Genomic DNA, 21,362 nt, shown 5'->3' on the forward strand with positions numbered 1-21,362 from the left:
GGTTGACCAGGGAAATGTCTGTGGAATGGTAATGGTTGACCAGGGAAATGTCTGTGGAATGGTAATGTTTGACCAGGGACATGACTGTGGCGTGGTAATGGTTGACCAGGGAAATGTCTGTGGCATGGTAATGATTGAGCAGGGAAATGTCTGTGGCATGGTAATGGTTGACCAGGGAAATGTCTGTGGCATGGTAATGGTTGAGCAGGGAAATGACTGTGGAATGGTAATGGTTGACCAGGGCAATGACTGTGGCATGGTAATGGTTGACACTTACTGTGGTCTTAAATGACAAACTGTCCTATAAATGATTTAATAATCTAGCAAATAAAATACCTCAATCCACATTATTTCCTGAGGGCACAAAATTATCCATTCACAAGTAGGCCTTTTCCTTGACATTATCAGTACATGACAGGCATAATCACCAGTGCTACAATAACATATCACACACATCCGGGTTATCAGAAGACAGAAATGTATCTCTGAGCCCTTTAGTTGACTTATAAACAGACCCCAGTCATTCATCTGAGAGGAAAAAAATCTCCTCAACACGAAACTCAATATAACTCCGAATTTAACACATTCCTCCATTATTTTTAACATCAAGATCAGGGGAGAGCGCGAACGCAGTCCCCCAATACCAGAAATTATGCAATCGAGATTTCCACATTTGAGAAATTCGCAGGGGTCAGCACAGCCGGAGTGCAATGGCTGAGCCTCGCCCTGGGTGAACCGCCTTCGTGATCACGGTGTCTCCCTTGCCAGGTAAGTATGAGTTGTACATGTTGGTAGAGGAGTACTCCTTCCAGGACAAAGGTGTTTGACTCACGGTTACCACTTCTACTACTGATAATACCACATCATATTGAACAGGGTTTAATGACGTTTACGAATACAGTTGCGGACAAGGCGAAGAAAAAAGCAATACATTTTGTTTTACTATATTATATCACGGACCGACTATTTTCCCATCAAGCAACACGGTAGAAATTCTAAATACATTGCATTTTTGGTCTAAATGTTGGTCTGGTAACACACAAGTAGGCGATGTACCAAAATGCTGAAATCACATTCGTGCACACAGCCAACCGAAAGACACCATTTATTTCTGGTGTTTTGTAGCGTTCCAGACGTTGTAGGAATAGTTTCATCACGCTTGTTTTCTGCTCTCAGTAAAATATGATTCCACCATCGACCACAGGGTGGCATACGACCCACAGATATGGAGGAGAAACAGTAGCCTACTACTTCATCAACAAGACACGGTAGTAGCTACAATGGGTGGTTTTTAATTAATTGTTTTATTTCACCAGGTAGGCTAGTTGGGAACAAGTTCTCATTTACAAACTGCGACCTGGCCAAGATAAAGCACAGCAGTGCGACAAAAACAACAACACAGAGTTACACGTAAACAAACGTAGTCAATAACACAGTAGAACATGAAAATAGAAAGATCTATGTACAGTGACATGGCCATACTCGTATTTGTAATTGTATCTGTAAATTGACAGGATGATACTCGCGATCAGGGTTAAACTGAAGTGTTTTAATATGCCTAAATACATTTTTTGGCAGAATACCTCACTACACATTCTCACTGCAAAAAAAAAAAAACTGCAGAAATGTCTGTGGAATGGATCTGCATCTTGGAACAACAGAATCCATCTTATTGACTGATTTCATCAGGAAATAAGTGGACCAGGGACATGTCTGTGGCATGGTAATGGTTGACCAGGGAAATGTCTGTGGCATTGTAGACCAGGGACATGTCTTTGGAATGGTGATGGTTGACCAGGGAAATGTCTGTGGCATGGTAATGGTTGACCAGGGAAATGTCTGTGGCATTGTAGACCAGGGACATGTCTGTAGAATGGTAATGGTTGACCAGGGAAATGTCTGTGGAATGGTAATGGTTGACCAGGGAAATGTCTGTGGAATGGTAATGTTTGACCAGGGACATGACTGTGGCGTGGTAATGGTTGACCAGGGAAATGTCTGTGGCATGGTAATGATTGAGCAGGGAAATGACTGTGGAATGGTAATGGTTGACACTTACTGTGGTCTTAAATGACAAACTGTCCTATAAATGATTTAATAATCTAGCAAATAAAATACCTCAATCCACATTATTTCCTGAGGGCACAAAATTATCCATTCACAAGTAGGCCTTTTCCTTGACATTATCAGTACATGACAGGCATAATCACCAGTGCTACAATAACATATCACACACATCCGGGTTATCAGAAGACAGAAATGTATCTCTGAGCCCTTTAGTTGACTTATAAACAGACCCCAGTCATTCATCTGAGAGGAAAAAAATCTCCTCAACACGAAACTCAATATAACTCCGAATTTAACACATTCCTCCATTATTTTTAACATCAAGATCAGGGGAGAGCGCGAACGCAGTCCCCCACTACCAGAAATTATGCAATCGAGATTTCCACATTTGAGAAATTCGCAGGGGTCAGCACAGCCGGAGTGCAATGGCTGAGCCTCGCCCTGGGTGAACCGCCTTCGTGATCACGGTGTCTCCCTTGCCAGGTAAGTATGAGTTGTACATGTTGGTAGAGGAGTACTCCTTCCAGGACAAAGGTGTTTGACTCACGGTTACCACTTCTACTACTGATAATACCACATCATATTGAACAGGGTTTAATGACGTTTACGAATACAGTTGCGGACAAGGCGAAGAAAAAAGCAATACATTTTGTTTTACTATATTATATCACGGACCGACTATTTTCCCATCAAGCAACACGGTAGAAATTCTAAATACATTGCATTTTTGGTCTAAATGTTGGTCTGGTAACACACAAGTAGGCGATGTACCAAAATGCTGAAATCACATTCGTGCACACAGCCAACCGAAAGACACCATTTATTTCTGGTGTTTTGTAGCGTTCCAGACGTTGTAGGAATAGTTTCATCACGCTTGTTTTCTGCTCTCAGTAAAATATGATTCCACCATCGACCACAGGGTGGCATACGACCCACAGATATGGAGGAGAAACAGTAGCCTACTACTTCATCAACAAGACACGGTAGTAGCTACAATGGGTGGTTTTTAATTAATTGTTTTATTTCACCAGGTAGGCTAGTTGGGAACAAGTTCTCATTTACAAACTGCGACCTGGCCAAGATAAAGCACAGCAGTGCGACAAAAACAACAACACAGAGTTACACGTAAACAAACGTAGTCAATAACACAGTAGAACATGAAAATAGAAAGATCTATGTACAGTGACATGGCCATACTCGTATTTGTAATTGTATCTGTAAATTGACAGGATGATACTCGCGATCAGGGTTAAACTGAAGTGTTTTAATATGCCTAAATACATTTTTTGGCAGAATACCTCACTACACATTCTCACTGCAAAAAAAAAAAAACTGCAGAAATGTCTGTGGAATGGATCTGCATCTTGGAACAACAGAATCCATCTTATTGACTGATTTCATCAGGAAATAAGTGGACCAGGGACATGTCTGTGGCATGGTAATGGTTGACCAGGGAAATGTCTGTGGCATTGTAGACCAGGGACATGTCTTTGGAATGGTGATGGTTGACCAGGGAAATGTCTGTGGCATGGTAATGGTTGACCAGGGAAATGTCTGTGGCATTGTAGACCAGGGACATGTCTGTAGAATGGTAATGGTTGACCAGGGAAATGTCTGTGGAATGGTAATGGTTGACCAGGGAAATGTCTGTGGAATGGTAATGTTTGACCAGGGACATGACTGTGGCGTGGTAATGGTTGACCAGGGAAATGTCTGTGGCATGGTAATGATTGAGCAGGGAAATGACTGTGGAATGGTAATGGTTGACACTTACTGTGGTCTTAAATGACAAACTGTCCTATAAATGATTTAATAATCTAGCAAATAAAATACCTCAATCCACATTATTTCCTGAGGGCACAAAATTATCCATTCACAAGTAGGCCTTTTCCTTGACATTATCAGGACATGACAGGCATAATCACCAGTGCTACAATAACATATCACACACATCCGGGTTATCAGAAGACAGAAATGTATCTCTGAGCCCTTTAGTTGACTTATAAACAGACCCCAGTCATTCATCTGAGAGGTAAAAAATCTGCTCAACACGAAACTCAATAGAACTCCGAATTTAACACATTCCTCCATTATTTTTAACATCAAGATCAGGGGAGAGCGCGAACGCAGTCCCCCACTACCAGAAATTATGCAATCGAGATTTCCACATTTGAGAAATTCGCAGGGGTCAGCACAGCCGGAGTGCAATGGCTGAGCCTCGCCCTGGGTGAACCGCCTTCGTGATCACGGTGTCTCCCTTGCCAGGTAAGTATGAGTTGTACATGTTGGTAGAGGAGTACTCCTTCCAGGACAAAGGTGTTTGACTCACGGTTACCACTTCTACTACTGATAATACCACATCATATTGAACAGGGTTTAATGACGTTTACGAATACAGTTGCGGACAAGGCGAAGAAAAAAGCAATACATTTTGTTTTACTATATTATATCACGGACCGACTATTTTCCCATCAAGCAACACGGTAGAAATTCTAAATACATTGCATTTTTGGTCTAAATGTTGGTCTGGTAACACACAAGTAGGCGATGTACCAAAATGCTGAAATCACATTCGTGCACACAGCCAACCGAAAGACACCATTTATTTCTGGTGTTTTGTAGCGTTCCAGACGTTGTAGGAATAGTTTCATCACGCTTGTTTTCTGCTCTCAGTAAAATATGATTCCACCATCGACCACAGGGTGGCATACGACCCACAGATATGGAGGAGAAACAGTAGCCTACTACTTCATCAACAAGACACGGTAGTAGCTACAATGGGTGGTTTTTAATTAATTGTTTTATTTCACCAGGTAGGCTAGTTGGGAACAAGTTCTCATTTACAAACTGCGACCTGGCCAAGATAAAGCACAGCAGTGCGACAAAAACAACAACACAGAGTTACACGTAAACAAACGTAGTCAATAACACAGTAGAACATGAAAATAGAAAGATCTATGTACAGTGACATGGCCATACTCGTATTTGTAATTGTATCTGTAAATTGACAGGATGATACTCGCGATCAGGGTTAAACTGAAGTGTTTTAATATGCCTAAATACATTTTTTGGCAGAATACCTCACTACACATTCTCACTGCAAAAAAAAAAAAACTGCAGAAATGTCTGTGGAATGGATCTGCATCTTGGAACAACAGAATCCATCTTATTGACTGATTTCATCAGGAAATAAGTGGACCAGGGACATGTCTGTGGCATGGTAATGGTTGACCAGGGAAATGTCTGTGGCATTGTAGACCAGGGACATGTCTTTGGAATGGTGATGGTTGACCAGGGAAATGTCTGTGGCATGGTAATGGTTGACCAGGGAAATGTCTGTGGCATTGTAGACCAGGGACATGTCTGTAGAATGGTAATGGTTGACCAGGGAAATGTCTGTGGAATGGTAATGGTTGACCAGGGAAATGTCTGTGGAATGGTAATGTTTGACCAGGGACATGACTGTGGCGTGGTAATGGTTGACCAGGGAAATGTCTGTGGCATGGTAATGATTGAGCAGGGAAATGTCTGTGGCATGGTAATGGTTGACCAGGGAAATGTCTGTGGCATGGTAATGGTTGAGCAGGGAAATGACTGTGGAATGGTAATGGTTGACCAGGGCAATGACTGTGGCATGGTAATGGTTGACACTTACTGTGGTCTTAAATGACAAACTGTCCTATAAATGATTTAATAATCTAGCAAATAAAATACCTCAATCCACATTATTTCCTGAGGGCACAAAATTATCCATTCACAAGTAGGCCTTTTCCTTGACATTATCAGTACATGACAGGCATAATCACCAGTGCTACAATAACATATCACACACATCCGGGTTATCAGAAGACAGAAATGTATCTCTGAGCCCTTTAGTTGACTTATAAACAGACCCCAGTCATTCATCTGAGAGGAAAAAAATCTCCTCAACACGAAACTCAATATAACTCCGAATTTAACACATTCCTCCATTATTTTTAACATCAAGATCAGGGGAGAGCGCGAACGCAGTCCCCCACTACCAGAAATTATGCAATCGAGATTTCCACATTTGAGAAATTCGCAGGGGTCAGCACAGCCGGAGTGCAATGGCTGAGCCTCGCCCTGGGTGAACCGCCTTCGTGATCACGGTGTCTCCCTTGCCAGGTAAGTATGAGTTGTACATGTTGGTAGAGGAGTACTCCTTCCAGGACAAAGGTGTTTGACTCACGGTTACCACTTCTACTACTGATAATACCACATCATATTGAACAGGGTTTAATGACGTTTACGAATACAGTTGCGGACAAGGCGAAGAAAAAAGCAATACATTTTGTTTTACTATATTATATCACGGACCGACTATTTTCCCATCAAGCAACACGGTAGAAATTCTAAATACATTGCATTTTTGGTCTAAATGTTGGTCTGGTAACACACAAGTAGGCGATGTACCAAAATGCTGAAATCACATTCGTGCACACAGCCAACCGAAAGACACCATTTATTTCTGGTGTTTTGTAGCGTTCCAGACGTTGTAGGAATAGTTTCATCACGCTTGTTTTCTGCTCTCAGTAAAATATGATTCCACCATCGACCACAGGGTGGCATACGACCCACAGATATGGAGGAGAAACAGTAGCCTACTACTTCATCAACAAGACACGGTAGTAGCTACAATGGGTGGTTTTTAATTAATTGTTTTATTTCACCAGGTAGGCTAGTTGGGAACAAGTTCTCATTTACAAACTGCGACCTGGCCAAGATAAAGCACAGCAGTGCGACAAAAACAACAACACAGAGTTACACGTAAACAAACGTAGTCAATAACACAGTAGAACATGAAAATAGAAAGATCTATGTACAGTGACATGGCCATACTCGTATTTGTAATTGTATCTGTAAATTGACAGGATGATACTCGCGATCAGGGTTAAACTGAAGTGTTTTAATATGCCTAAATACATTTTTTGGCAGAATACCTCACTACACATTCTCACTGCAAAAAAAAAAAAACTGCAGAAATGTCTGTGGAATGGATCTGCATCTTGGAACAACAGAATCCATCTTATTGACTGATTTCATCAGGAAATAAGTGGACCAGGGACATGTCTGTGGCATGGTAATGGTTGACCAGGGAAATGTCTGTGGCATTGTAGACCAGGGACATGTCTTTGGAATGGTGATGGTTGACCAGGGAAATGTCTGTGGCATGGTAATGGTTGACCAGGGAAATGTCTGTGGCATTGTAGACCAGGGACATGTCTGTAGAATGGTAATGGTTGACCAGGGAAATGTCTGTGGAATGGTAATGGTTGACCAGGGAAATGTCTGTGGAATGGTAATGTTTGACCAGGGACATGACTGTGGCGTGGTAATGGTTGACCAGGGAAATGTCTGTGGCATGGTAATGATTGAGCAGGGAAATGTCTGTGGCATGGTAATGGTTGACCAGGGAAATGTCTGTGGCATGGTAATGGTTGAGCAGGGAAATGACTGTGGAATGGTAATGGTTGACCAGGGCAATGACTGTGGCATGGTAATGGTTGACACTTACTGTGGTCTTAAATGACAAACTGTCCTATAAATGATTTAATAATCTAGCAAATAAAATACCTCAATCCACATTATTTCCTGAGGGCACAAAATTATCCATTCACAAGTAGGCCTTTTCCTTGACATTATCAGTACATGACAGGCATAATCACCAGTGCTACAATAACATATCACACACATCCGGGTTATCAGAAGACAGAAATGTATCTCTGAGCCCTTTAGTTGACTTATAAACAGACCCCAGTCATTCATCTGAGAGGAAAAAAATCTCCTCAACACGAAACTCAATATAACTCCGAATTTAACACATTCCTCCATTATTTTTAACATCAAGATCAGGGGAGAGCGCGAACGCAGTCCCCCACTACCAGAAATTATGCAATCGAGATTTCCACATTTGAGAAATTCGCAGGGGTCAGCACAGCCGGAGTGCAATGGCTGAGCCTCGCCCTGGGTGAACCGCCTTCGTGATCACGGTGTCTCCCTTGCCAGGTAAGTATGAGTTGTACATGTTGGTAGAGGAGTACTCCTTCCAGGACAAAGGTGTTTGACTCACGGTTACCACTTCTACTACTGATAATACCACATCATATTGAACAGGGTTTAATGACGTTTACGAATACAGTTGCGGACAAGGCGAAGAAAAAAGCAATACATTTTGTTTTACTATATTATATCACGGACCGACTATTTTCCCATCAAGCAACACGGTAGAAATTCTAAATACATTGCATTTTTGGTCTAAATGTTGGTCTGGTAACACACAAGTAGGCGATGTACCAAAATGCTGAAATCACATTCGTGCACACAGCCAACCGAAAGACACCATTTATTTCTGGTGTTTTGTAGCGTTCCAGACGTTGTAGGAATAGTTTCATCACGCTTGTTTTCTGCTCTCAGTAAAATATGATTCCACCATCGACCACAGGGTGGCATACGACCCACAGATATGGAGGAGAAACAGTAGCCTACTACTTCATCAACAAGACACGGTAGTAGCTACAATGGGTGGTTTTTAATTAATTGTTTTATTTCACCAGGTAGGCTAGTTGGGAACAAGTTCTCATTTACAAACTGCGACCTGGCCAAGATAAAGCACAGCAGTGCGACAAAAACAACAACACAGAGTTACACGTAAACAAACGTAGTCAATAACACAGTAGAACATGAAAATAGAAAGATCTATGTACAGTGACATGGCCATACTCGTATTTGTAATTGTATCTGTAAATTGACAGGATGATACTCGCGATCAGGGTTAAACTGAAGTGTTTTAATATGCCTAAATACATTTTTTGGCAGAATACCTCACTACACATTCTCACTGCAAAAAAAAAAAAACTGCAGAAATGTCTGTGGAATGGATCTGCATCTTGGAACAACAGAATCCATCTTATTGACTGATTTCATCAGGAAATAAGTGGACCAGGGACATGTCTGTGGCATGGTAATGGTTGACCAGGGAAATGTCTGTGGCATTGTAGACCAGGGACATGTCTTTGGAATGGTGATGGTTGACCAGGGAAATGTCTGTGGCATGGTAATGGTTGACCAGGGAAATGTCTGTGGCATTGTAGACCAGGGACATGTCTGTAGAATGGTAATGGTTGACCAGGGAAATGTCTGTGGAATGGTAATGGTTGACCAGGGAAATGTCTGTGGAATGGTAATGTTTGACCAGGGACATGACTGTGGCGTGGTAATGGTTGACCAGGGAAATGTCTGTGGCATGGTAATGATTGAGCAGGGAAATGACTGTGGAATGGTAATGGTTGACACTTACTGTGGTCTTAAATGACAAACTGTCCTATAAATGATTTAATAATCTAGCAAATAAAATACCTCAATCCACATTATTTCCTGAGGGCACAAAATTATCCATTCACAAGTAGGCCTTTTCCTTGACATTATCAGGACATGACAGGCATAATCACCAGTGCTACAATAACATATCACACACATCCGGGTTATCAGAAGACAGAAATGTATCTCTGAGCCCTTTAGTTGACTTATAAACAGACCCCAGTCATTCATCTGAGAGGTAAAAAATCTGCTCAACACGAAACTCAATAGAACTCCGAATTTAACACATTCCTCCATTATTTTTAACATCAAGATCAGGGGAGAGCGCGAACGCAGTCCCCCACTACCAGAAATTATGCAATCGAGATTTCCACATTTGAGAAATTCGCAGGGGTCAGCACAGCCGGAGTGCAATGGCTGAGCCTCGCCCTGGGTGAACCGCCTTCGTGATCACGGTGTCTCCCTTGCCAGGTAAGTATGAGTTGTACATGTTGGTAGAGGAGTACTCCTTCCAGGACAAAGGTGTTTGACTCACGGTTACCACTTCTACTACTGATAATACCACATCATATTGAACAGGGTTTAATGACGTTTACGAATACAGTTGCGGACAAGGCGAAGAAAAAAGCAATACATTTTGTTTTACTATATTATATCACGGACCGACTATTTTCCCATCAAGCAACACGGTAGAAATTCTAAATACATTGCATTTTTGGTCTAAATGTTGGTCTGGTAACACACAAGTAGGCGATGTACCAAAATGCTGAAATCACATTCGTGCACACAGCCAACCGAAAGACACCATTTATTTCTGGTGTTTTGTAGCGTTCCAGACGTTGTAGGAATAGTTTCATCACGCTTGTTTTCTGCTCTCAGTAAAATATGATTCCACCATCGACCACAGGGTGGCATACGACCCACAGATATGGAGGAGAAACAGTAGCCTACTACTTCATCAACAAGACACGGTAGTAGCTACAATGGGTGGTTTTTAATTAATTGTTTTATTTCACCAGGTAGGCTAGTTGGGAACAAGTTCTCATTTACAAACTGCGACCTGGCCAAGATAAAGCACAGCAGTGCGACAAAAACAACAACACAGAGTTACACGTAAACAAACGTAGTCAATAACACAGTAGAACATGAAAATAGAAAGATCTATGTACAGTGACATGGCCATACTCGTATTTGTAATTGTATCTGTAAATTGACAGGATGATACTCGCGATCAGGGTTAAACTGAAGTGTTTTAATATGCCTAAATACATTTTTTGGCAGAATACCTCACTACACATTCTCACTGCAAAAAAAAAAAAACTGCAGAAATGTCTGTGGAATGGATCTGCATCTTGGAACAACAGAATCCATCTTATTGACTGATTTCATCAGGAAATAAGTGGACCAGGGACATGTCTGTGGCATGGTAATGGTTGACCAGGGAAATGTCTGTGGCATTGTAGACCAGGGACATGTCTTTGGAATGGTGATGGTTGACCAGGGAAATGTCTGTGGCATGGTAATGGTTGACCAGGGAAATGTCTGTGGCATTGTAGACCAGGGACATGTCTGTAGAATGGTAATGGTTGACCAGGGAAATGTCTGTGGAATGGTAATGGTTGACCAGGGAAATGTCTGTGGAATGGTAATGTTTGACCAGGGACATGACTGTGGCGTGGTAATGGTTGACCAGGGAAATGTCTGTGGCATGGTAATGATTGAGCAGGGAAATGTCTGTGGCATGGTAATGGTTGACCAGGGAAATGTCTGTGGCATGGTAATGGTTGAGCAGGGAAATGACTGTGGAATGGTAATGGTTGACCAGGGCAATGACTGTGGCATGGTAATGGTTGACACTTACTGTGGTCTTAAATGACAAACTGTCCTATAAATGATTTAATAATCTAGCAAATAAAATACCTCAATCCACATTATTTCCTGAGGGCACAAAATTATCCATTCACAAGTAGGCCTTTTCCTTGACATTATCAGTACATGACAGGCATAATCACCAGTGCTACAATAACATATCACACACATCCGGGTTATCAGAAGACAGAAATGTATCTCTGAGCCCTTTAGTTGACTTATAAACAGACCCCAGTCATTCATCTGAGAGGAAAAAAATCTCCTCAACACGAAACTCAATATAACTCCGAATTTAACACATTCCTCCATTATTTTTAACATCAAGATCAGGGGAGAGCGCGAACGCAGTCCCCCACTACCAGAAATTATGCAATCGAGATTTCCACATTTGAGAAATTCGCAGGGGTCAGCACAGCCGGAGTGCAATGGCTGAGCCTCGCCCTGGGTGAACCGCCTTCGTGATCACGGTGTCTCCCTTGCCAGGTAAGTATGAGTTGTACATGTTGGTAGAGGAGTACTCCTTCCAGGACAAAGGTGTTTGACTCACGGTTACCACTTCTACTACTGATAATACCACATCATATTGAACAGGGTTTAATGACGTTTACGAATACAGTTGCGGACAAGGCGAAGAAAAAAGCAATACATTTTGTTTTACTATATTATATCACGGACCGACTATTTTCCCATCAAGCAACACGGTAGAAATTCTAAATACATTGCATTTTTGGTCTAAATGTTGGTCTGGTAACACACAAGTAGGCGATGTACCAAAATGCTGAAATCACATTCGTGCACACAGCCAACCGAAAGACACCATTTATTTCTGGTGTTTTGTAGCGTTCCAGACGTTGTAGGAATAGTTTCATCACGCTTGTTTTCTGCTCTCAGTAAAATATGATTCCACCATCGACCACAGGGTGGCATACGACCCACAGATATGGAGGAGAAACAGTAGCCTACTACTTCATCAACAAGACACGGTAGTAGCTACAATGGGTGGTTTTTAATTAATTGTTTTATTTCACCAGGTAGGCTAGTTGGGAACAAGTTCTCATTTACAAACTGCGACCTGGCCAAGATAAAGCACAGCAGTGCGACAAAAACAACAACACAGAGTTACACGTAAACAAACGTAGTCAATAACACAGTAGAACATGAAAATAGAAAGATCTATGTACAGTGACATGGCCATACTCGTATTTGTAATTGTATCTGTAAATTGACAGGATGATACTCGCGATCAGGGTTAAACTGAAGTGTTTTAATATGCCTAAATACATTTTTGGCAGAATACCTCACTACACATTCTCACTGCAAAAAAAAAAAAAATGCAGAAATGTCTGTGGAATGGATCTGCATCTTGGAACAACAGAATCCATCTTATTGACTGATTTCATCAGGAAATAAGTGGACCAGGGACATGTCTGTGGCATGGTAATGGTTGACCAGGGAAATGTCTGTGGCATTGTAGACCAGGGACATGTCTTTGGAATGGTGATGGTTGACCAGGGAAATGTCTGTGGCATGGTAATGGTTGACCAGGGAAATGTCTGTGGCATTGTAGACCAGGGACATGTCTGTAGAATGGTAATGGTTGACCAGGGAAATGTCTGTGGAATGGTAATGGTTGACCAGGGAAATGTCTGTGGAATGGTAATGTTTGACCAGGGACATGACTGTGGCGTGGTAATGGTTGACCAGGGAAATGTCTGTGGCATGGTAATGATTGAGCAGGGAAATGTCTGTGGCATGGTAATGGTTGACCAGGGAAATGTCTGTGGCATGGTAATGGTTGAGCAGGGAAATGACTGTGGAATGGTAATGGTTGACCAGGGCAATGACTGTGGCATGGTAATGGTTGACACTTACTGTGGTCTTAAATGACAAACTGTCCTATAAATGATTTAATAATCTAGCAAATAAAATACCTCAATCCACATTATTTCCTGAGGGCACAAAATTATCCATTCACAAGTAGGCCTTTTCCTTGACATTATCAGTACATGACAGGCATAATCACCAGTGCTACAATAACATATCACACACATCCGGGTTATCAGAAGACAGAAATGTATCTCTGAGCCCTTTAGTTGACTTATAAACAGACCCCAGTCATTCATCTGAGAGGAAAAAAATCTCCTCAACACGAAACTCAATATAACTCCGAATTTAACACATTCCTCCATTATTTTTAACATCAAGATCAGGGGAGAGCGCGAACGCAGTCCCCCACTACCAGAAATTATGCAATCGAGATTTCCACATTTGAGAAATTCGCAGGGGTCAGCACAGCCGGAGTGCAATGGCTGAGCCTCGCCCTGGGTGAACCGCCTTCGTGATCACGGTGTCTCCCTTGCCAGGTAAGTATGAGTTGTACATGTTGGTAGAGGAGTACTCCTTCCAGGACAAAGGTGTTTGACTCACGGTTACCACTTCTACTACTGATAATACCACATCATATTGAACAGGGTTTAATGACGTTTACGAATACAGTTGCGGACAAGGCGAAGAAAAAAGCAATACATTTTGTTTTACTATATTATATCACGGACCGACTATTTTCCCATCAAGCAACACGGTAGAAATTCTAAATACATTGCATTTTTGGTCTAAATGTTGGTCTGGTAACACACAAGTAGGCGATGTACCAAAATGCTGAAATCACATTCGTGCACACAGCCAACCGAAAGACACCATTTATTTCTGGTGTTTTGTAGCGTTCCAGACGTTGTAGGAATAGTTTCATCACGCTTGTTTTCTGCTCTCAGTAAAATATGATTCCACCATCGACCACAGGGTGGCATACGACCCACAGATATGGAGGAGAAACAGTAGCCTACTACTTCATCAACAAGACACGGTAGTAGCTACAATGGGTGGTTTTTAATTAATTGTTTTATTTCACCAGGTAGGCTAGTTGGGAACAAGTTCTCATTTACAAACTGCGACCTGGCCAAGATAAAGCACAGCAGTGCGACAAAAACAACAACACAGAGTTACACGTAAACAAACGTAGTCAATAACACAGTAGAACATGAAAATAGAAAGATCTATGTACAGTGACATGGCCATACTCGTATTTGTAATTGTATCTGTAAATTGACAGGATGATACTCGCGATCAGGGTTAAACTGAAGTGTTTTAATATGCCTAAATACATTTTTTGGCAGAATACCTCACTACACATTCTCACTGCAAAAAAAAAAAAAACTGCAGAAATGTCTGTGGAATGGATCTGCATCTTGGAACAACAGAATCCATCTTATTGACTGATTTCATCAGGAAATAAGTGGACCAGGGACATGTCTGTGGCATGGTAATGGTTGACCAGGGAAATGTCTGTGGCATGGTAATGGTTGACCAGGGAAATGTCTGTGATATGGTAATGGTTGACCAGGGAAATGTCTGTGATTTGGTAATGTTTGACCAGGGACATGACTGTGGCGTGGTAATGGTTGACCAGGGAAATGTCTGTGGCATGGTAATGATTGAGCAGGGAAATGTCTGTGGCATGGTAATGGTTGACCAGGGAAATGTCTGTGGCATGGTAATGGTTGAGCAGGGAAATGACTGTGGAATGGTAATGGTTGACCAGGGCAATGACTGTGGCATGGTAATGGTTGACACTTACTGTGGTCTTAAATGACAAACTGTCCTATAAATGATTTAATAATCTAGCAAATAAAATACCTCAATCCACATTATTTCCTGAGGGCACAAAATTATCCATTCACAAGTAGGCCTTTTCCTTGACATTATCAGTACATGACAGGCATAATCACCAGTGCTACAATAACATATCACACACATCCGGGTTATCAGAAGACAGAAATGTATCTCTGAGCCCTTTAGTTGACTTATAAACAGACCCCAGTCATTCATCTGAGAGGAAAAAAATCTCCTCAACACGAAACTCAATAGAACTCCGAATTTAACACATTCCTCCATTATTTTTAACATCAAGATCAGGGGAGAGCGCGAACGCAGTGCCCCACTACCAGAAATTATGCAATCGAGATTTCCACATTTGAGAAATTCGCAGGGGTCAGCACAGCCGGAGTGCAATGGCTGAGCCTCGCCCTGGGTGAACCGCCTTCATGATCACGGTGTCTCCCTTGCCAGGTAAGTATGAGTTGTACATGTTGGTAGAGGAGTACTCCTTCCAGGACAAAGGTGTTTGACTCACGGTTACCACTTCTACTACTGATAATACCACATCATATTGAACAGGGTTTAATGACGTTTACGAATACAGTTGCGGACAAGGCGAAGAAAAAAGCAATACATTTTGTTTTACTATATTATATCACGGACCGACTATTTTCCCATCAAGCAACACGGTAGAAATTCTAAATACATTGCATTTTTGGTCTAAATGTTGGTCTGGTAACACACAAGTAGGCGATGTACCAAAATGCTGAAATCACATTCGTGCACACAGCCAACCGAAAGACACCATTTATTTCTGGTGTTTTGTAGCGTTCCAGACGTTGTAGGAATAGTTTCATCACGCTTGTTTTCTGCTCTCAGTAAAATATGATTCCACCATCGACCACAGGGTGGCATACGACCCACAGATATGGAGGAGAAACAGTAGCCTACTACTTCATCAACAAGACACGGTAGTAGCTACAATGGGTGGTTTTTAATTAATTGTTTTATTTCACCAGGTAGGCTAGTTGGGAACAAGTTCTCATTTACAAACTGCGACCTGGCCAAGATAAAGCACAGCAGTGCGACAAAAACAACAACACAGAGTTACACGTAAACAAACGTAGTCAATAACACAGTAGAACATGAAAATAGAAAGATCTATGTACAGTGACATGGCCATACTCGTATTTGTAATTGTATCTGTAAATTGACAGGATGATACTCGCGATCAGGGTTAAACTGAAGTGTTTTAATATGCCTAAATACATTTTTGGCAGAATACCTCACTACACATTCTCACTGCAAAAAAAAAAAAACTGCAGAAATGTCTGTGGAATGGATCTGCATCTTGGAACAACAGAATCCATCTTATTGACTGATTTCATCAGGAAATAAGTGGACCAGGGACATGTCTGTGGCATGGTAATGGTTGACCAGGGAAATGTCTGTGGCATTGTAGACCAGGGACATGTCTGTGGAATGGTGATGGTTGACCAGGGAAATGTCTGTGGCATGGTAATGGTTGACCAGGGAAATGTCTGTGGCATTGTAGACCAGGGACATGTCTGTAGAATGGTAATGGTTGACCAGGGAAATGTCTGTGGAATGGTAATGGTTGACCAGGGAAATGTCTGTGGAATGGTAATGTTTGACCAGGGACATGACTGTGGCGTGGTAATGGTTGACCAGGGAAATGTCTGTGGCATGGTAATGATTGAGCAGGGAAATGTCTGTGGCATGGTAATGGTTGACCAGGGAAATGTCTGTGGCATGGTAATGGTTGAGCAGGGAAATGACTGTGGAATGGTAATGGTTGACCAGGGCAATGACTGTGGCATGGTAATGGTTGACACTTACTGTGGTCTTAAATGACAAACTGTCCTATAAATGATTTAATAATCTAGCAAATAAAATACCTCAATCCACATTATTTCCTGAGGGCACAAAATTATCCATTCACAAGTAGGCCTTTTCCTTGACATTATCAGGACATGACAGGCATAATCACCAGTGCTACAATAACATATCACACACATCCGGGTTATCAGAAGACAGAAATGTATCTCTGAGCCCTTTAGTTGACTTATAAACAGACCCCAGTCATTCATCTGAGAGGTAAAAAATCTCCTCAACACGAAACTCAATAGAACTCCGAATTTAACACATTCCTCCATTATTTTTAACATCAAGATCAGGGGAGAGCGAGAACGCAGTCCCCCACTACCAGAAATTATGCAATCGAGATTTCCACATTTGAGAAATTCGCAGGGGTCAGCACAGCCGGAGTGCAATGGCTGAGCCTCGCCCTGGGTGAACCGCCTTCGTGATCACGGTGTCTCCCTTGCCAGGTAAGTATGAGTTGTACAGGTTGGTAGAGGAGTACTCCTTCCAGGACAAAGGTGTTTGACTCACGGTTACCACTTCTACTACTGATAATACCACATCATATTGAACAGGGTTTAATGACGTTTACGAATACAGTTGCGGACAAGGCGAAGAAAAAAGCAATACATTTTGTTTTACTATATTATATCACGGACCGACTATTTTCCCATCAAGCAACACGGTAGAAATTCTAAATACATTGCATTTTTGGTCTAAATGTTGGTCTGGTAACACACAAGTAGGCGATGTACCAAAATGCTGAAATCACATTCGTGCACACAGCCAACCGAAAGACACCATTTATTTCTGGTGTTTTGTAGCGTTCCAGACGTTGTAGGAATAGTTTCATCACGCTTGTTTTCTGCTCTCAGTAAAATATGATTCCACCATCGACCACAGGGTGGCATACGACCCACAGATATGGAGGAGAAACAGTAGCCTACTACTTCATCAACAAGACACGGTAGTAGCTACAATGGGTGGTTTTTAATTAATTGTTTTATTTCACCAGGTAGGCTAGTTGGGAACAAGTTCTCATTTACAACTGCGACCTGGCCAAGAATAAAGCACAGCAATGCGACAACAACAACAACACAGAGTTACACGTAAACAAACGTAGTCAATAACACAGTAGAACATGAAAATAGAAAGATCTATGTACAGTGACATGGCCATACTCGTATTTGTAATTGTATCTGTAAATTGACAGGATGATACTCGCGATCAGGGTTAAACTGAAGTGTTTTAATATGCCTAAATACATTTTGGCAGAATACCTCACTACACATTCTCACTGCAAAAAAAAAAAAAAACCTGCAGAAATGTCTGTGGAATGGATCTGCATCTTGGAACAACAGAATCCATCTTATTGACTGATTTCATCAGGAAATAAGTGGACCAGGGACATGTCTGTGGCGTGGTAATGGTTGACCAGGGGAATGTCTGTGGCATTGTAGACCAGGGACATGTCTTTGGAATGGTGATGGTTGACCAGGGAAATGTCTGTGGCATGGTAATGGTTGACCAGGGAAATGTCTGTGGCATTGTAGACCAGGGACATGTCTGTGGAATGCTAATGGTTGACCAGGGAAATGTCTGTGGAATGGTAATGTTTGACCAGGGACATGACTGTGGCGTGGTAATGGTTGACCAGGGAAATGTCTGTGGCATGGTAATGGTTGACCAGGGAAATGTCTGTGGCATGGTAATGATTGACCGGGGAAATGTCTTTGGCATGGTAATGATTGACCAGGGAAATGTCTGTGGCATGGTAATGGTTGAGCAGGGAAATGACTGTGGAATGGTAATGGTTGACCAGGGCAATGACTGTGGCATGGTAATGGTTGACATTTACTGTGGTCTTAAATGACAAACTGTCCTATAAATGATTTAATAATCTAGCAAATAAAATACCTCAATCCACATTACGTCCTGAGGGCACAAAATGATCCATTCACAAGTAGGCCTTTTCCCTGACATTATCAGGACATGACAGGCATAATCACCAGTGCTACAATAACATATCACACACATCCGGGTTATCAGAAGACAAAATGTATCTCTGAGGCCTTAGTTGACTCATAAACAGACCCTACATTCTATAGCCATTCATCTGATAAGAACATGCAAATGTTGACAAATGTCCTTCTCAACACGAAACTCAATAGAAGAGCGAGTTAAAAAACATCAATTAAATATGTCCCTAAATTATTTTTAACATCAAGATCAGGGGAGAGCGCGAACGCAGTCCCCCACTACCAGAAATTATGCAATCGAGAATTCGCAGGGGTCAGCACAGCCGGAGTGCAATGGCTGAGCCTCGCCCTGGGTGAACCGCCTTCGTGATCACGGTGTCTCCCTTGCCAGGTAAGTATGAGTTGTACACTTTGGTAGAGGAGCACTCCTTCCAGGACAAAGGTGTTTGACTCACGGTTACCACTTCTACTACTGATAATACCACATCATATTGAACAGGGTTTAATGACGTTTACGAATACAGTTGCGGACAAGGCGAAGAAAAAGCAATACATTTTGTTTTACTATATTATATCACGGACCGACTATTTTCCCATCAAGCAACACGGTAGAAATTCTATATACATTGCATTTGTTGTCTAAATGTCCGTCTGGTTACACACAAGTAGGCGATGTACCAAAATGCTGAAATCACATTCGTGCACACAGCCAACCGAAAGACACCATTTATTTCTGGTGTTTTGTAGCGTTCCAGACGTTGTAGGAATAGTTTCATCACGCTTGTTTTCTGCTCTCAGTAAAATATGATTCCACCATCGACCACAGGGTGGCATACGACCCACAGATATGGAGGAGAAACAGTAGCCTACTACTTCATCAACAAGACACGGTAGTAGCTACAATGGGTGGTTTTTAATTAATTGTTTTATTTCACCAGGTAGGCTAGTTGGGAACAAGTTCTCATTTACAAACTGCGACCTGGCCAAGATAAAGCACAGCAGTGCGACAAAAACAACAACACAGAGTTACACGTAAACAAACGTAGTCAATAACACAGTAGAACATGAAAATAGAAAGATCTATGTACAGTGACATGGCCATACTCGTATTTGTAATTGTATCTGTAAATTGACAGGATGATACTCGCGATCAGGGTTAAACTGAAGTGTTTTAATATGCCTAAATACATTTTTGGCAGAATACCTCACTACACATTCTCACTGCAAAAAAAAAAAAACTGCAGAAATGTCTGTGGAATGGATCTGCATCTTGGAACAACAGAATCCATCTTATTGACTGATTTCATCAGGAAATAAGTGGACCAGGGACATGTCTGTGGCATGGTAATGGTTGACCAGGGAAATGTCTGTGGCATTGTAGACCAGGGACATGTCTGTGGAATGGTGATGGTTGACCAGGGAAATGTCTGTGGCATGGTAATGGTTGACCAGGGAAATGTCTGTGGCATTGTAGACCAGGGACATGTCTGTAGAATGGTAATGGTTGACCAGGGAAATGTCTGTGGAATGGTAATGGTTGACCAGGGAAATGTCTGTGGAATGGTAATGTTTGACCAGGGACATGACTGTGGCGTGGTAATGGTTGACCAGGGAAATGTCTGTGGCATGGTAATGATTGAGCAGGGAAATGTCTGTGGCATGGTAATGGTTGACCAGGGAAATGTCTGTGGCATGGTAATGGTTGAGCAGGGAAATGACTGTGGAATGGTAATGGTTGACCAGGGCAATGACTGTGGCATGGTAATGGTTGACACTTACTGTGGTCTTAAATGACAAACTGTCCTATAAATGATTTAATAATCTAGCAAATAAAATACCTCAATCCACATTATTTCCTGAGGGCACAAAATTATCCATTCACAAGTAGGCCTTTTCCTTGACATTATCAGGACATGACAGGCATAATCACCAGTGCTACAATAACATATCACACACATCCGGGTTATCAGAAGACAGAAATGTATCTCTGAGCCCTTTAGTTGACTTATAAACAGACCCCAGTCATTCATCTGAGAGGTAAAAAATCTCCTCAACACGAAACTCAATATAACTCCGAATTTAACACATTCCTCCATTATTTTTAACATCAAGATCAGGGGAGAGCGAGAACGCAGTCCCCCACTACCAGAAATTATGCAATCGAGATTTCCACATTTGAGAAATTCGCAGGGGTCAGCACAGCCGGAGTGCAATGGCTGAGCCTCGCCCTGGGTGAACCGCCTTCGTGATCACGGTGTCTCCCTTGCCAGGTAAGTATGAGTTGTACAGGTTGGTAGAGGAGTACTCCTTCCAGGACAAAGGTGTTTGACTCACGGTTACCACTTCTACTACTGATAATACCACATCATATTGAACAGGGTTTAATGACGTTTACGAATACAGTTGCGGACAAGGCGAAGAAAAAAGCAATACATTTTGTTTTACTATATTATATCACGGACCGACCTTTTTCCCATCAAGCAACACGGTAGAAATTCTAAATACATTGCATTTTTGGTCTAAATGTTGGTCTGGTAACACACAAGTAGGCGATGTACCAAAATGCTGAAA

The 21,362-nt window shown here is 41.8% G+C and overlaps 11 non-coding genes and 1 pseudogene across 11 annotated transcripts; all 12 read right to left on the bottom strand.

Annotated features, from left to right (window-relative positions):
* Positions 1–612: 612 nt before the first annotated feature.
* On the bottom strand, positions 613–776 carry LOC149980578 (U1 spliceosomal RNA). The gene has a single exon (XR_016484176.1). It is a non-coding gene; the product is annotated as a U1 spliceosomal RNA (small nuclear RNA).
* Positions 777–2,394: 1,618 nt separating this feature from the next.
* LOC149980579 (U1 spliceosomal RNA) lies at positions 2,395–2,558 on the bottom strand. Its single transcript, XR_016484259.1, has one exon. It is a non-coding gene; the product is annotated as a U1 spliceosomal RNA (small nuclear RNA).
* Positions 2,559–4,176: 1,618 nt separating this feature from the next.
* On the bottom strand, positions 4,177–4,340 carry LOC149980580 (U1 spliceosomal RNA). The gene has a single exon (XR_016484260.1). It is a non-coding gene; the product is annotated as a U1 spliceosomal RNA (small nuclear RNA).
* Positions 4,341–6,057: 1,717 nt separating this feature from the next.
* LOC149980581 (U1 spliceosomal RNA) lies at positions 6,058–6,221 on the bottom strand. Its single transcript, XR_016484261.1, has one exon. It is a non-coding gene; the product is annotated as a U1 spliceosomal RNA (small nuclear RNA).
* A 1,717-nt stretch (positions 6,222–7,938) lies between these two features.
* On the bottom strand, positions 7,939–8,102 carry LOC149980582 (U1 spliceosomal RNA). The gene has a single exon (XR_016484262.1). It is a non-coding gene; the product is annotated as a U1 spliceosomal RNA (small nuclear RNA).
* Positions 8,103–9,720: 1,618 nt separating this feature from the next.
* LOC149980583 (U1 spliceosomal RNA) lies at positions 9,721–9,884 on the bottom strand. The gene has a single exon (XR_016484263.1). It is a non-coding gene; the product is annotated as a U1 spliceosomal RNA (small nuclear RNA).
* Positions 9,885–11,601: 1,717 nt separating this feature from the next.
* On the bottom strand, positions 11,602–11,765 carry LOC149980584 (U1 spliceosomal RNA). The gene has a single exon (XR_016484135.1). It is a non-coding gene; the product is annotated as a U1 spliceosomal RNA (small nuclear RNA).
* Positions 11,766–13,481: 1,716 nt separating this feature from the next.
* On the bottom strand, positions 13,482–13,645 carry LOC149980585 (U1 spliceosomal RNA). Its single transcript, XR_016484136.1, has one exon. It is a non-coding gene; the product is annotated as a U1 spliceosomal RNA (small nuclear RNA).
* Positions 13,646–15,243: 1,598 nt separating this feature from the next.
* Positions 15,244–15,407, bottom strand: LOC149980586 (U1 spliceosomal RNA). The gene has a single exon (XR_016484200.1). It is a non-coding gene; the product is annotated as a U1 spliceosomal RNA (small nuclear RNA).
* Positions 15,408–17,123: 1,716 nt separating this feature from the next.
* On the bottom strand, positions 17,124–17,287 carry LOC149980587 (U1 spliceosomal RNA). The gene has a single exon (XR_016484198.1). It is a non-coding gene; the product is annotated as a U1 spliceosomal RNA (small nuclear RNA).
* A 1,755-nt stretch (positions 17,288–19,042) lies between these two features.
* On the bottom strand, positions 19,043–19,190 carry LOC149980588 (U1 spliceosomal RNA; annotated as a pseudogene).
* A 1,715-nt stretch (positions 19,191–20,905) lies between these two features.
* LOC118936968 (U1 spliceosomal RNA) lies at positions 20,906–21,069 on the bottom strand. The gene has a single exon (XR_005034393.2). It is a non-coding gene; the product is annotated as a U1 spliceosomal RNA (small nuclear RNA).
* Between the last annotated feature and the right edge of the window lie 293 nt (positions 21,070–21,362).

Source organism: Oncorhynchus mykiss, chromosome 10 (assembly GCF_057628025.1).
Source record: "Oncorhynchus mykiss isolate SJ-2025 chromosome 10, ASM5762802v1, whole genome shotgun sequence".
In the NCBI taxonomy this organism is placed as follows: Eukaryota; Metazoa; Chordata; class Actinopteri; order Salmoniformes; family Salmonidae; genus Oncorhynchus; species Oncorhynchus mykiss.